General features: G+C 35.2%; 1 long non-coding RNA gene across 1 annotated transcript; it reads left to right on the top strand.

Moving 5' to 3' along the window:
- The first annotated feature begins 1079 nt into the window (after positions 1-1079).
- Positions 1080-10984, top strand: LOC121822727 (uncharacterized). Its single transcript, XR_006063924.2, has 2 exons — positions 1080-2216; positions 10589-10984. It is a non-coding gene; the product is annotated as an uncharacterized LOC121822727 (long non-coding RNA).
- The last annotated feature ends 731 nt before the right edge of the window (positions 10985-11715 follow it).

The following is an 11715-nucleotide window of genomic DNA, read 5'->3' as shown; positions in this document are numbered from 1 at the left end:
ATTTATTCTTTTTCTTCTTATATGTTGTATCAATCTATTTACAGTTTTTGTTTCTTTGTTTTTTACAAAGTACCATATATTGGGTGACTTTTAAACAACTGTACTAGTTAATATTTTGTGAACTACACTAGCTTGGGTCATCTGTGTAGAGGGGACTTCAATTGTCAAAATGCCTCCATCATATAGTTCTACAGAAAATCGGCATTATCTTGATTAAAGATAGGTGAGAGTGTGCCTAGCTCAGTGTGGATTGTGCCATCCTGGGACAAGTGGTCCTGACTTGTTTAAGTAGTTAGGTTGAGCAAGTCAGTAACCAATATTCCAGTGAGCTCTCTGCTTCAGATCTTGCCTCCAGATTTCTTGAATTCATGTACTGAATTTTGTCACTGATAGACTGTTACCTCGAAGGGTAAAATGAAAGGAACTCTTTTCTCCTCAAGTTGCTTTTTTTGTTAAATTTGATTTAATAATACATATTAGCCACAGATTCACCTGTCCTCCCTCCTCCGGTGGTCCCTCCGCCCTCCCTTCAGCCCACCCCCCATTCCCTTCTCCTCTAGGGCAAGGACTCCCCTGGGGATTCAGCTCAACCTGGTAGATTCAGTCCAGGCAGGTCCAGTCCCATCCTCCCAGGCTGAGCAAAGTGTCCCTGTATAAGCCCCAGGTTCCAAACTGCCAGCTCATGCACTAAGGACAGGTCCCGGTCCCACTGCCTGGGTGCTTCCCAAACAGTTCAAGCTAATCAACTGTGTCACTTATCCAGAGGGCCTGATCCAGTTGGGGGCTCCTCAGCCATTGGTTCAGAGTTCATGTGTTTCCACTAGTTTGGGTATTCGTCCCTGTGTTTTTTCCAATCTTGGTCTCAACAATTCTCCCTCCTACAGTCCCTCCTCTTTCTCGTCAATTGGACTCCCAGAGCTCCACCTGGGGCCTGGCAATGGAACTCTGCATCCACTTCCATCAGTCGTTGGTTGAGATTTCTAGAACGACAGTTAGGGTGTTTGGCCATCCCATCACCAGAGTAGATCAGTTGGGGCTGTCTCTCGCTCATTGCCAGTAATCTATTGTGGAGGTATGTTTGTGGATTTCTGTGGACCTCTCTAGCACTTTGCTTCTTCCTATTCCCATGGGATCTTCATTTATCATGGTCTCTTTTTCCTTGTTCTCCCTCTCTGTTCTTGATCCAGCTGGGATCTCCCGCTCCCCTGAGCTCTCTTTCCCTTAACCCTTGCCCTTCATTATCCCCACTCATGTCCAGTTTGCTCATGTAGATCTCATCCATTTCTCTGTCACTGGACGATCAATGTGTCTTTCTTAGGGTCCTGTTTTCTAGGTAGCCTCCCTGGAGTAGCAGTCTATTCATCCTTTGTTTTACATCTAGTATCTTCCTATGAGTGAGTACATACCATGTTTTGTCTTTCAGAGACTGGGTGACCTCACTCCAGGATGATTTTTTTCTAGATCCATCCATTTGCCTTCAAACCTCATGATGTCATTGTTTTTCTCTGCTGAGTACCATTGTATATATGTACCACATTTTATTTATCCATTCTTCAGTTGAAGGGCATCTAGGTTGTTTCCTGGTTCTGGCTATTACAAACAATGCTCATATGAACATAGCTGAGCATGCGCCCTTGTGGTATAATGGAACATTCCTTGGGTATATGCCCAAGAGTGGTATAGCTGGGTCTTTGGGGAGACTGATTCCCAATTCCCAAGAAAGCACCATATTGATTTCCAAAGTGGCTGTACAAGCTTGGATTCCCACCAACAGTAGAGGAGAGTTCAGTTCCCCTTGCTCTGCATTCTCTCCAGCATAAGTTGTCTTCAGTGTTTTTGATCTTAGCAATTCTGACGGGTCAAGTTGCTTTTGATCATGGTGATTTATTACAGAAATGGAACTCTAAGAAAAAGGCAACAACAAATTTTTGGTTTTTGTAATTCTAGAATCCAGATTCTAGATTTCTGAGATCTGTGTAACAGAAAGGTCTAGAACTATTGACAAACATCTGCAGACTATAGACTAGTCACTATTCATTGAAAATTCATATAGACCAAAGTGGGAAACACACAATTTTCTCATAATTTTTACAGGAATTTTAACATTTCAAGTGTGATTTCCTTCCTGGGAACGTTTAATTCTAAATGACTTCCAATGTTCTTACCTCCTATAGACATAGCATCAAAGGACCAAATTCAACAAATGAGCTTAAGAGGTAAGCAAAACTTAAATTTCTAATATTTACATCAGTTAAGCAACCATCAGGAGTACACTGAAATAGTTTTCACTCACAACAAAGTGTTTTCTTTTTGTTTGTTTGTTTTTTGTAATATTAACAGTCAGAAGTTCTAGGTTGCTTTATCTCTGTGGATTTCACTAAGGGCCTATCAAGTTTCAGAGGAAGCTGACAGCTACTGCATGTTCTATGCACTCTTCTGGAATCGTTTCTCCTAAGGTCAGACAAAATAGCCCTCTCAATTCCATAACGTCTCATATAATCACTTGTGAGCTTAGTTAAAACTATACCACCTTTAAATCACTTATCTTTTATGATTCTTTTTGTGAAATTTGCTGACATATTTTTTCTTAAAATATAATTTGAAGTAAATATGCAAACAAAACTGACAGCTATCAAGACTACATGCTGCTTTTTTGTATGTTTCTGTTGGGAAACTTTCTATAAATAATGACAATTTGTTATTACTCTGCTGAGACATTGCTAGGCAGTCTTACTCATTCTAAGACGTTATCTCTCCCCCACTTAAAAAAACACTCCATCAAATTATCTTACTATAGTAATGTCAACAATGAACACATAAAAAAATTACTAATACTTCTCAGCTCTTCGTATACCTTGTTAATAGCATTTCTGTCAGAGATTGAGATTATAAGCAAGACAAGTAACATATTTAAAATTAAATTTTAAAGCTGCAATTAAAAATCAAAGATGTCATTGGTAGGACAGTTGGGAATATTCAAATATCTAATATTTAATCATGAAATTAAGATAAGAAAATCTAAATGCATTTACTATGAAAATTTTGTTAGATTTTGAATTTTCTGAGTGGTAAGATGTATAATTATTTTTGTTTATTCTCATAAAACAATACACTGACTGACTCATGGTATATTAAACTATTTTACAAATCAAATGCATATGTAAAAACTATAATTTCTCATTTAGACTTTTCTTTACATATACCAAAAATATCCACTAACTGTACTTCTCTCAGAGAGTGATCACATACAGGAAATTATTCTTCATCCATCTTATTTCATTGCCAGTTTCATAAAACATTATCAAAGATTACTAAATAATAGTTGTAGAGTATCTTAGTACATGTGTTATTTTTAAATCCAATGTAACAATTATAAATAAATATGACTTTTTAAATATAACTTCCTATATTTCTAAAAAAAGCAGACATTCCACATTTATATATATATATATATATATGCATATACTTATGTATAAATGCATACATACGCACTGTGGTACATACACAATGAATTTTTATTCAGTTATGTAGAAAAATATAATAATGAAATCAGTGGTACAATCTCTTATCCTGCATTACTCATATAATTTTTGGTATCAATCTAGTTGTGGTGAGATAATATTTCATGATCTTTTATATTTACACTTATGTGATGTCTAAGAACACTGAGCAGTTGCCATGTATTTACTGGAATAACATCTCTGATGGATTATTTTCTAGATTATCTCTGTTGTTGTTGCTAAATCATATCTTCACATAAAATAAGCAATTAGAACCAACAAATTTGGTTTCCCTTTTAACATATAGAATCTAGATCACTAATAGCTCCAGTCCCAGGGCTCTATATCTGTTTTCTGGGGATGATTTGTGCCTAGATGCCTGAACTGCAGGAATATACATATATGTATATATTCATATATTCATATATATTCATACATACATACACACATATATACATATAGCCATTAGTTTCCACAGTTGTATATTTATGATCTATATTAATAAATTCATTGTACTATATCCATGGTCCAAATCATAACTGACATAGCCAATGCAGTAGGCATTTATCACTGTTGCTAAATTTTTCATATCCTTCCATTTTTTCTGCCATGCTACTTCCTAACCAGATTTTCTTAGATACCTCACTGTTCCTAGGAGGTTTTCAGGTAACTGTGTATATTTGCCCATTGCCAGCAATGAGACTAGACTGAGCAAAAAAAAAAAAAAAGCAGATCCCTAGATGGTCTGGCTTGTGATTTCTCTCCAATGTATTCTGAGCAAATAAATACCTTTAAGGTGCTTTTCTGTTTTAGAGTCTCTAAAGCTTTCAATTCTGGCCCTAGATTCTATTTTTGACTTCTATTTCCTGTTCTCTGTGGCTTTTATTTAATCTGCTTTCAGTCTACTTTTTCCTACAGTAAACTAGAGGGAAACATAATCTATTTTCTATATTAGTCTGTCTTAAAGTAGACTTTCTCCACTTTCCAATGCACATATACTATTTTTATACTTGAGGGAAATACAAATAAGAAGAGAAGAGATGGGAGAAGAAAGAAAATAAATAACACTTCATGTAGGATTTTCTTTAGAGAAAAGACGTCAGCATAGAAAGAGGATATATCCCAGAAGCCCTTATTTCTATATGAATGGAAATAACACAAAAATAACACAGTTTTCTACTTAGAGATAACATATATTAGTTTTCATAGATACATGACATATTCTTCCAGGAGAATCTTCTAAAGAGCATTTTCAAAAAACCCCCAGCAATTTACATAAATTAAGGATCCTTTATACAATCATGTTGTACTATTCCTTTTAGTTTTGATACATTTTTTAAAGCTTTGTGTTGGTTTAGAATGTTTTAGGCCATTTCTCCTTTAATTTTGCTTAATGAAGTTAGCAAATTTTGCTTTTTTTGATAAGAGTCAAGCATATACTAAAGTCAATATAATTTGTAAAGCAAGCTCAAGTGATTTAAATTTTGAGGTGTACATATATTTCTATTTAAATATATTAGACCTAACTAACTTTGAATCTCATCCATGATGATATGCCACGTTGACCAATAAAGTGTGAAGAAATGTTACACATTATGTAAATGTCTATATGTATTTATGTATATCTGGGTGTTCTCTCCTCAATATTATGGTTTTTGTATAATTTTCTTATATATGTCTATCTATATGCAAATATGTAAGGATGTAGGTACTTTTATAGACATGTCTACATGTTAGTATCTCACACAGATGTTTTCATAAGTTACATATAATGGACAAAATATATTTATACATGAATCTGTATGTAGGTATTTATGGTAAGTATAATGAAAGTATAAAAATTAACTAAGGGAGGAGAAACTTAGTTCACATCAATGAAACTTTAGAAAATACATTTGTATTTAAGACATCATAGAAAAATATTACTTACTGCACTCTGCCATATCTGTTATCTAGAAGGACAGATGCTGAAATGATTACGTAGGATGAGAACACTAACAATAGCTGATGTTTGACCATTCTTCTTGCACTTATTCACACTATGTCTTCTTGGAACATTGCTTTACATAGTTCTTCTTACAAAATTATATTTTTTTGTATAGATCATGCCTCAATAGTTAAAAATGCATGTTGCTGTTGCAGAGGACCAAGTTTGGTTCCTAGCATCCACTGCAGCTGGTCTACAACTCCCTGTTACTAAAGCTCCAGGGGATTTATCATCCTCTTCTGGACTTGATGTGTACATGCATGTATATGTGAACAGACTTCCCGCACATATAGGCATAATTAAAACATAACAATACATATCACTTCATATTTTATAAGATGTGTGATGTTAATTCAAAATTAGTAATGCGATTGAGGCATCCCTACATCTTATACCTTGGCTAACTATGCATACATATCAACTTTTCTTCTTTGCTTTGTTTAGTAAAGCAGTGGATTAAGAGAATACCTGCTCCAGCTTTTCTTGCTTACAGAGGATTTATGGGATGCACCTAGCTATCAAACTTTGAATCTAAATGAAGATTTGTTGATAGAGTGAAAAGTCAGTAATGGAAAGTGAGGTGCTGTTTTTCTGACAGTTTGCCAGCACCATTAATGAACAAGTCATGGAGAATTACATGTTTGGAAACTTGATCATGCTCTCCCTTTTTACAGGAAATATTTATAATTTCATATAACTTTTCTTGAAGAGAATATCATAGAGTGCTCTCATTAGTCTGACTTAGGCAAAAGATTTGTCTTAAGTTTTGAAAAATTTCAGGAAATGAAACAGAAACTTTAAATATTAAAACATTTTAGTGCATAAAAGTTCATTTAACAATCATAGCATAAGTCAATCTTCTAAGAATTCATTTTGGTGACTACAGCCTCCTTGATGGAATAAGGCAAAGCATCACTTATCAATTCTCTGATAATGTATGTGTCCATTAACCAAAAATACACTTATACTTTCTTCAATACCGATTATTTTCATCTCTTTTTAATATTAAATAAATGAAAAATGTAACAGAAATGATTAAATGCATATGTTTCTTGTAACATTAATTCCTAGGGATTTCCTGTCCAAATACACACACACACACACACACACACACACACACACACACACACACACACATATATATACATGCACACACACACATGATATAAATAGTGAAAGTAAAACCACAAAAACACACAAAGATAGGAGGAAATAAAGGTAGGCTGGGGACTGAAGAAAGGACAGAAGGAAGGAATATTTGTATTTTTGGTCCGATGGACAGATTTAGTCAGATCCTTTTTGCCTTAAGTCAAGTATACTAAAGGAACATCATTTGCAATACTTCAGAGCATAGATTAATAATGAAATACTCCAAATGCTCAGCCTTGGTGCAGAGAGGAGGGGCTTGGACCTGCCTCAAGTGAATATACCAGGCTCTGCTGACTCCCCATGGGAGACCTTGCCTTGGAGGAAACAGGAATGGGGGTTGGGTTGGAGGAGAAGGCTGGGGTGTGGGAGGAGGGAGGAGAGGGGGATCCGTGGTTGATATGTAAAACGAATAGAAAATCTCTTAAAAAGAAAAAAAAAATGAAATGTTCCAAAAATTAAGAGAAAAACAAAGGCTCTTTATTTTAGGGAAGTAAAAGATTGTAAAGTAGAAGCACACATACATTTCTTGAGTCTTCAAGAACAAATCTTATTGCTTCATTTTGAAACTGTAAACACATGCATTATTGTTATTGAGTCTCTGAGTTTGGGAATAGACATACTTGGTTTTAGTAGATAAAATAATAAAAGAAAATAGATGAGAAAAGTGATCCTCTGCCCAGGTAATTATTACCATACATATTCACCTTTTATAAAATCAAGTGTTTATGAAGTAAATATTGGTTCAATCACTCTGGCAATTCTTAGCAAATTAGAGGAATATACTCTGTTCTCTGAAATTTACAGTTTCTGTGGCAAGTGTCCTAGGAACTATTTAAAATAAAAGGAAAGCAATTGTATCATGACAGTGCTGAAATATTGCACTAAGGGAACAACACACACCCTTTGTTATAACAACTCTGTGTCAGACTGTCTTTGGAAATGCTCATCCAAAAGTTCTCTCTTTGATGATCATACACTTGCCCATAACCCACTGGATGCTGCTTCTCAGCCAAACTTCGTACAGCAACAGACTGATATTATCAGGATTCATTTATAAGATTCCTGTAATCCAGCTGCCATGAAAAGGTGGCCAATCCTGAATATGATAAATCCTATATCTATCATTATTTTAATATATTAGTTATGAATGTTTAATTTACTTAAGTAGTGAAAAACAAATGTCTCAGCTATCCAGCTACTCTTGTTTAGCCTTAGACATGGAAATAAAGTCAGATTAGAATTTCTAAACTTGCCACTGAATCAATTTAATAGAATAAATTGGGCATTACGATACCTGTGGATGAAGGAAAATTTTAGTGTGTTTTGGGCAACACATTCATGTGGAGAATTTATTATAACATACCTTACTGGTAACACTTCTAAATCTGTTTACTTAGGTATACATAATGTTCAAATTTTTAGCATGACCCTATAGACGATGTCCACTTTTAATGACCACTTTTACGAAAATGACTGACCTAAATCATTTCTTTAAAATTTACTATCATGAATGCATACATTAATAATACTATTCAATATTATTGAATAACATATTTAAATAATACTATAAAGGGTGTGGTGATTTTGTGTTCCCCAAAATATTGTGCACCCTGATAAACTTATGTGGTGTCAGAGAACAGAACAGCCACTAGATATAGAGGCCAGAAAATGGTGGCCCATACACACCTTTAGTCGTAGCATTCCAAAGGCAGAGATCCATTTGGATTTCTGTGAGTTCAAAGCCACACTGGAAACAGCCAGGCATGGTAACAAGAGCCTTTAATCCTAGGAAGTGATGGCAGGAGCAGAAAGGTATATAAGGAGTGAGGACCAGGAACTAAAGCTGGTTAAGCTTTCAGGCTTTGAGAAGCAGTTCAGCTGAGGTCCATTTGGATATGAGGACACAGACTTCCAGTCTGAGGAAACAGGATCAACTGAGGAATTGGCGAGGTGAAGTGACTGTGGCTTGTTCTGCTTCTCTGATCTTCCAGTGTAGACCCCAGTACACTGGCTCCAGGTTTGCTTTTATTAATAAGAACTTTTAAGATTCGTGCTACAAAAGGGAATACATGTTGGTATCTAGAAAGTAATGTCACTTTTTAATGTTTCAATAATATCTCCAATATCATAACTGCATTATTAATTTTATTAAAATGTGGTTACATATGAATGAATACTCTAGGGGTATACTTTTACCATGGTGACATTTGTGACTGTCCAATTATTAACTGTAAATGCATGGCCTGCATTACATTTCTATGGATACATAATTAATTCTCTCAAAATTGAGTGGCTTCCCATAACATACATTCACTGTCTAACAGTTTATATGTGTCAGCGATCTGTGCTGGCAAGCTGAGTCCTCTGCTTCTGAGCCCATCACATATTTGCAAATTTGGTCTCTTTCCAGGATATGCCATCCAGAAGGAGACAGACTCAAGAATGAGGCACCTGCCAAGTAGTTACACATGGCTGCTTCTTTGGCAAGATTCAGATCCCTGTGGCTGTTTAGCTGAGGACTTCATACTAGCTGTCAAGTAAAAAGGATCCCACAGGTCCTTGACTCAAAAGGAACAAAGTAGAGCCAGAAAAAAAATCTAAGAAACAAATTTGAAAAATCTAATTTGACATTTGTATCCCATTAGGTCTGCCATGTTTTGCTTATTATGATCAAAGGGATAGGTCCTGGTACCATGCTGGCTTTCATGAGGACATGAATCCTAGGAAGTAGAAATGACTATGAGCTGGCTAAGAAGCTGCCTACCACAGGAACTTTCAAAATCTGACATGTGTATACATCTATAATAGTAATGTGTTTATAAAAATAGAAAAATGCTACGAAATTTATAAATCATCTAATACATTCTTTCTGTGCTCAGTTATCTGCCACTAGTAAGAAGAGATTATGAAAAATAACTTTAGATATTTATCTAAATTTTAATGTTCACAGAATGCATCACTGGTGTTCAATGTATGCCTGCAGGTCATGTGCACACAGAGATGTATATGTAGCATAACAGTTTATGCATACATGATTATGTTCTGTGTTCCTAATTGTACTTTCATATCTTCAAATAGCACTAGAATTTTTAGGTTATTTTCTATGATAGGGTCTATGAATATCATTCTTTTAAGTTATTTAGTGCAATTATAATATTTACTTATTTGAACATATCATAATTAAACATGGTTCTCATTGAAAGACAATTTAGATTATTTTGGACAGCATAATTCCTAGGATTTTAGGATGGTAACTTAAAACTCACTATGTAACCAGGACAAGCTCTTGTCCCTTGCATCTACCACCCTGGTGCTGGGATTTATGCTGAGCCAACATGCTGCATTTATGATTAAAACTCAGACTTCATATGTGCTAAGCAAGGGCTATATCAAATGAGCTAAAATTCTATCCTCATTGATAAGGATGTCACTCAGACAAATGCAGGAAAATATAAACGCTGTTCATAACAAAAGCTTTTCTTTCATTTGGTATAATATTGCCAAATATTCTTCAATAATGTTTTATCTAAATTGCCCTCAAAAATGAGAATGTAAAAGAACCCTCTTCTTTTAGACTCTTGAGATTATTGTAAATTTTACAAATAAGTTTAAATACTTTAAACTTAGCAAAACTGGTTACTAAGCCTAGCAACCCAGTTAAGCTTAATATTTGTTTCTTTCATTTGTTTTTTTTTTTAATTTAGAATTTAGTAAAAAATTCTTGAATGTTTTATACTTCCTTTTCCATAGTGTTTACCTTCTCTATTTTTTTTCACTTGGTGTTAGTCCTTTTTGTTTTATTTATATGAGTCTTTAAAACACATTTTTAGAAAGTGCTACTGCAGTGTTTCCAGTATGTGCCATGTCTATGTTGTTCCTTACTTGCCAAGCAGACATTAAAAAATGATGAACAATGAAAATTAGTAATGTTGGAACTGAATATTAATTTCAGAATTGCAGCTCTGGACGGGCGGTGATGCGCGGAAGGTGGTTTGAAGACTTGGCTGCTCTTTGCAATCCGGGGAGGAAGGTCAGCAGGCAGCCTCCAGCCTTCTGTCAGCTCCCTCAGCTCCTGGCTCAAGTGCAAGAGCTAAGATGACTTCCGTCCCTCTCTTCACAGAACAGCTTCTCACCAGTGACTGAGTCATCAACCTACATCTGACAGGCTACAGCACCACCTGCTCTGTGGCCTGAGGACTTGCCCCACTTACATGCTTCTTCTGATACAGAACTCCGTTCCTTCACAAGTGTGACACTGTCCTTTCACTCCAGATTTTGTTTCATCTGCTTCCCAGGAAAGAAACATAGGATAGGCCAGAGGTCCCATAAACAATAATTTGAAACTTAATTCTCAACCAATGTCTTCCTTCTTTTAGCTGCTTGATTTTTAGGTTGCTGCTGTTGTAAGCGACTTCAGAATCAAAATAGGTGATTGACACCTTCATTTCTCATTGCTTCCCTTTATCCTTCAATTTGACCACCTCCTTTCTTGGTCATCATTCACCTTTCTCTGTGCATGCTTATGTATCATTTGGTTGAGATTTAGCAAGTTCATTTTATTCAAAGGTACAACTAATACATGTTAGTTCTGAACAAATTCCATCATTTATTTCTGAGATATTCATCACTAATTCTTATATTCTCATGATCTTTAATTTCAATTTAAAATAATATTTCTATTTTTCACCCTAACTTCAAATTCATGTTTTACATTCCTTTACACGGACACACACATTGTTACATATACACCTATCTACATAAGCCCATCCTATGTAATGTATATCATATTACTTGTATGTATGTCTTCAGAGCTGACAATTTGCTATTGGATAACCAGTTGGTTGGTGTAATCTTCCTGGGGAAGACTGTTTCTCCAATTCCTCATCATTCCTTGGTTACCTATAGTTCTTTGTATAGGATTGAAACTTCTGGGTTTTACCTTGTCCACATTAACATGCCTGTTTTTGTTCTCCTTCTTCAACTCACCAACTTTTAAATTGTATTTCTTTCTTAGAGGAGAAGAAAAAATGTAATAGCCAGACACCCAGAACATTTGCTTTTTAAATATGTCCTTTCTAT

The sequence above is a fragment of the Peromyscus maniculatus genome, chromosome 15, assembly GCF_049852395.1.
Source record: "Peromyscus maniculatus bairdii isolate BWxNUB_F1_BW_parent chromosome 15, HU_Pman_BW_mat_3.1, whole genome shotgun sequence".
Taxonomy (NCBI): domain Eukaryota; kingdom Metazoa; phylum Chordata; class Mammalia; order Rodentia; family Cricetidae; genus Peromyscus; species Peromyscus maniculatus.
Note: the sequence above shows the minus strand (reverse complement) of the source record. Positions and strands in the feature narration are given on the sequence as shown.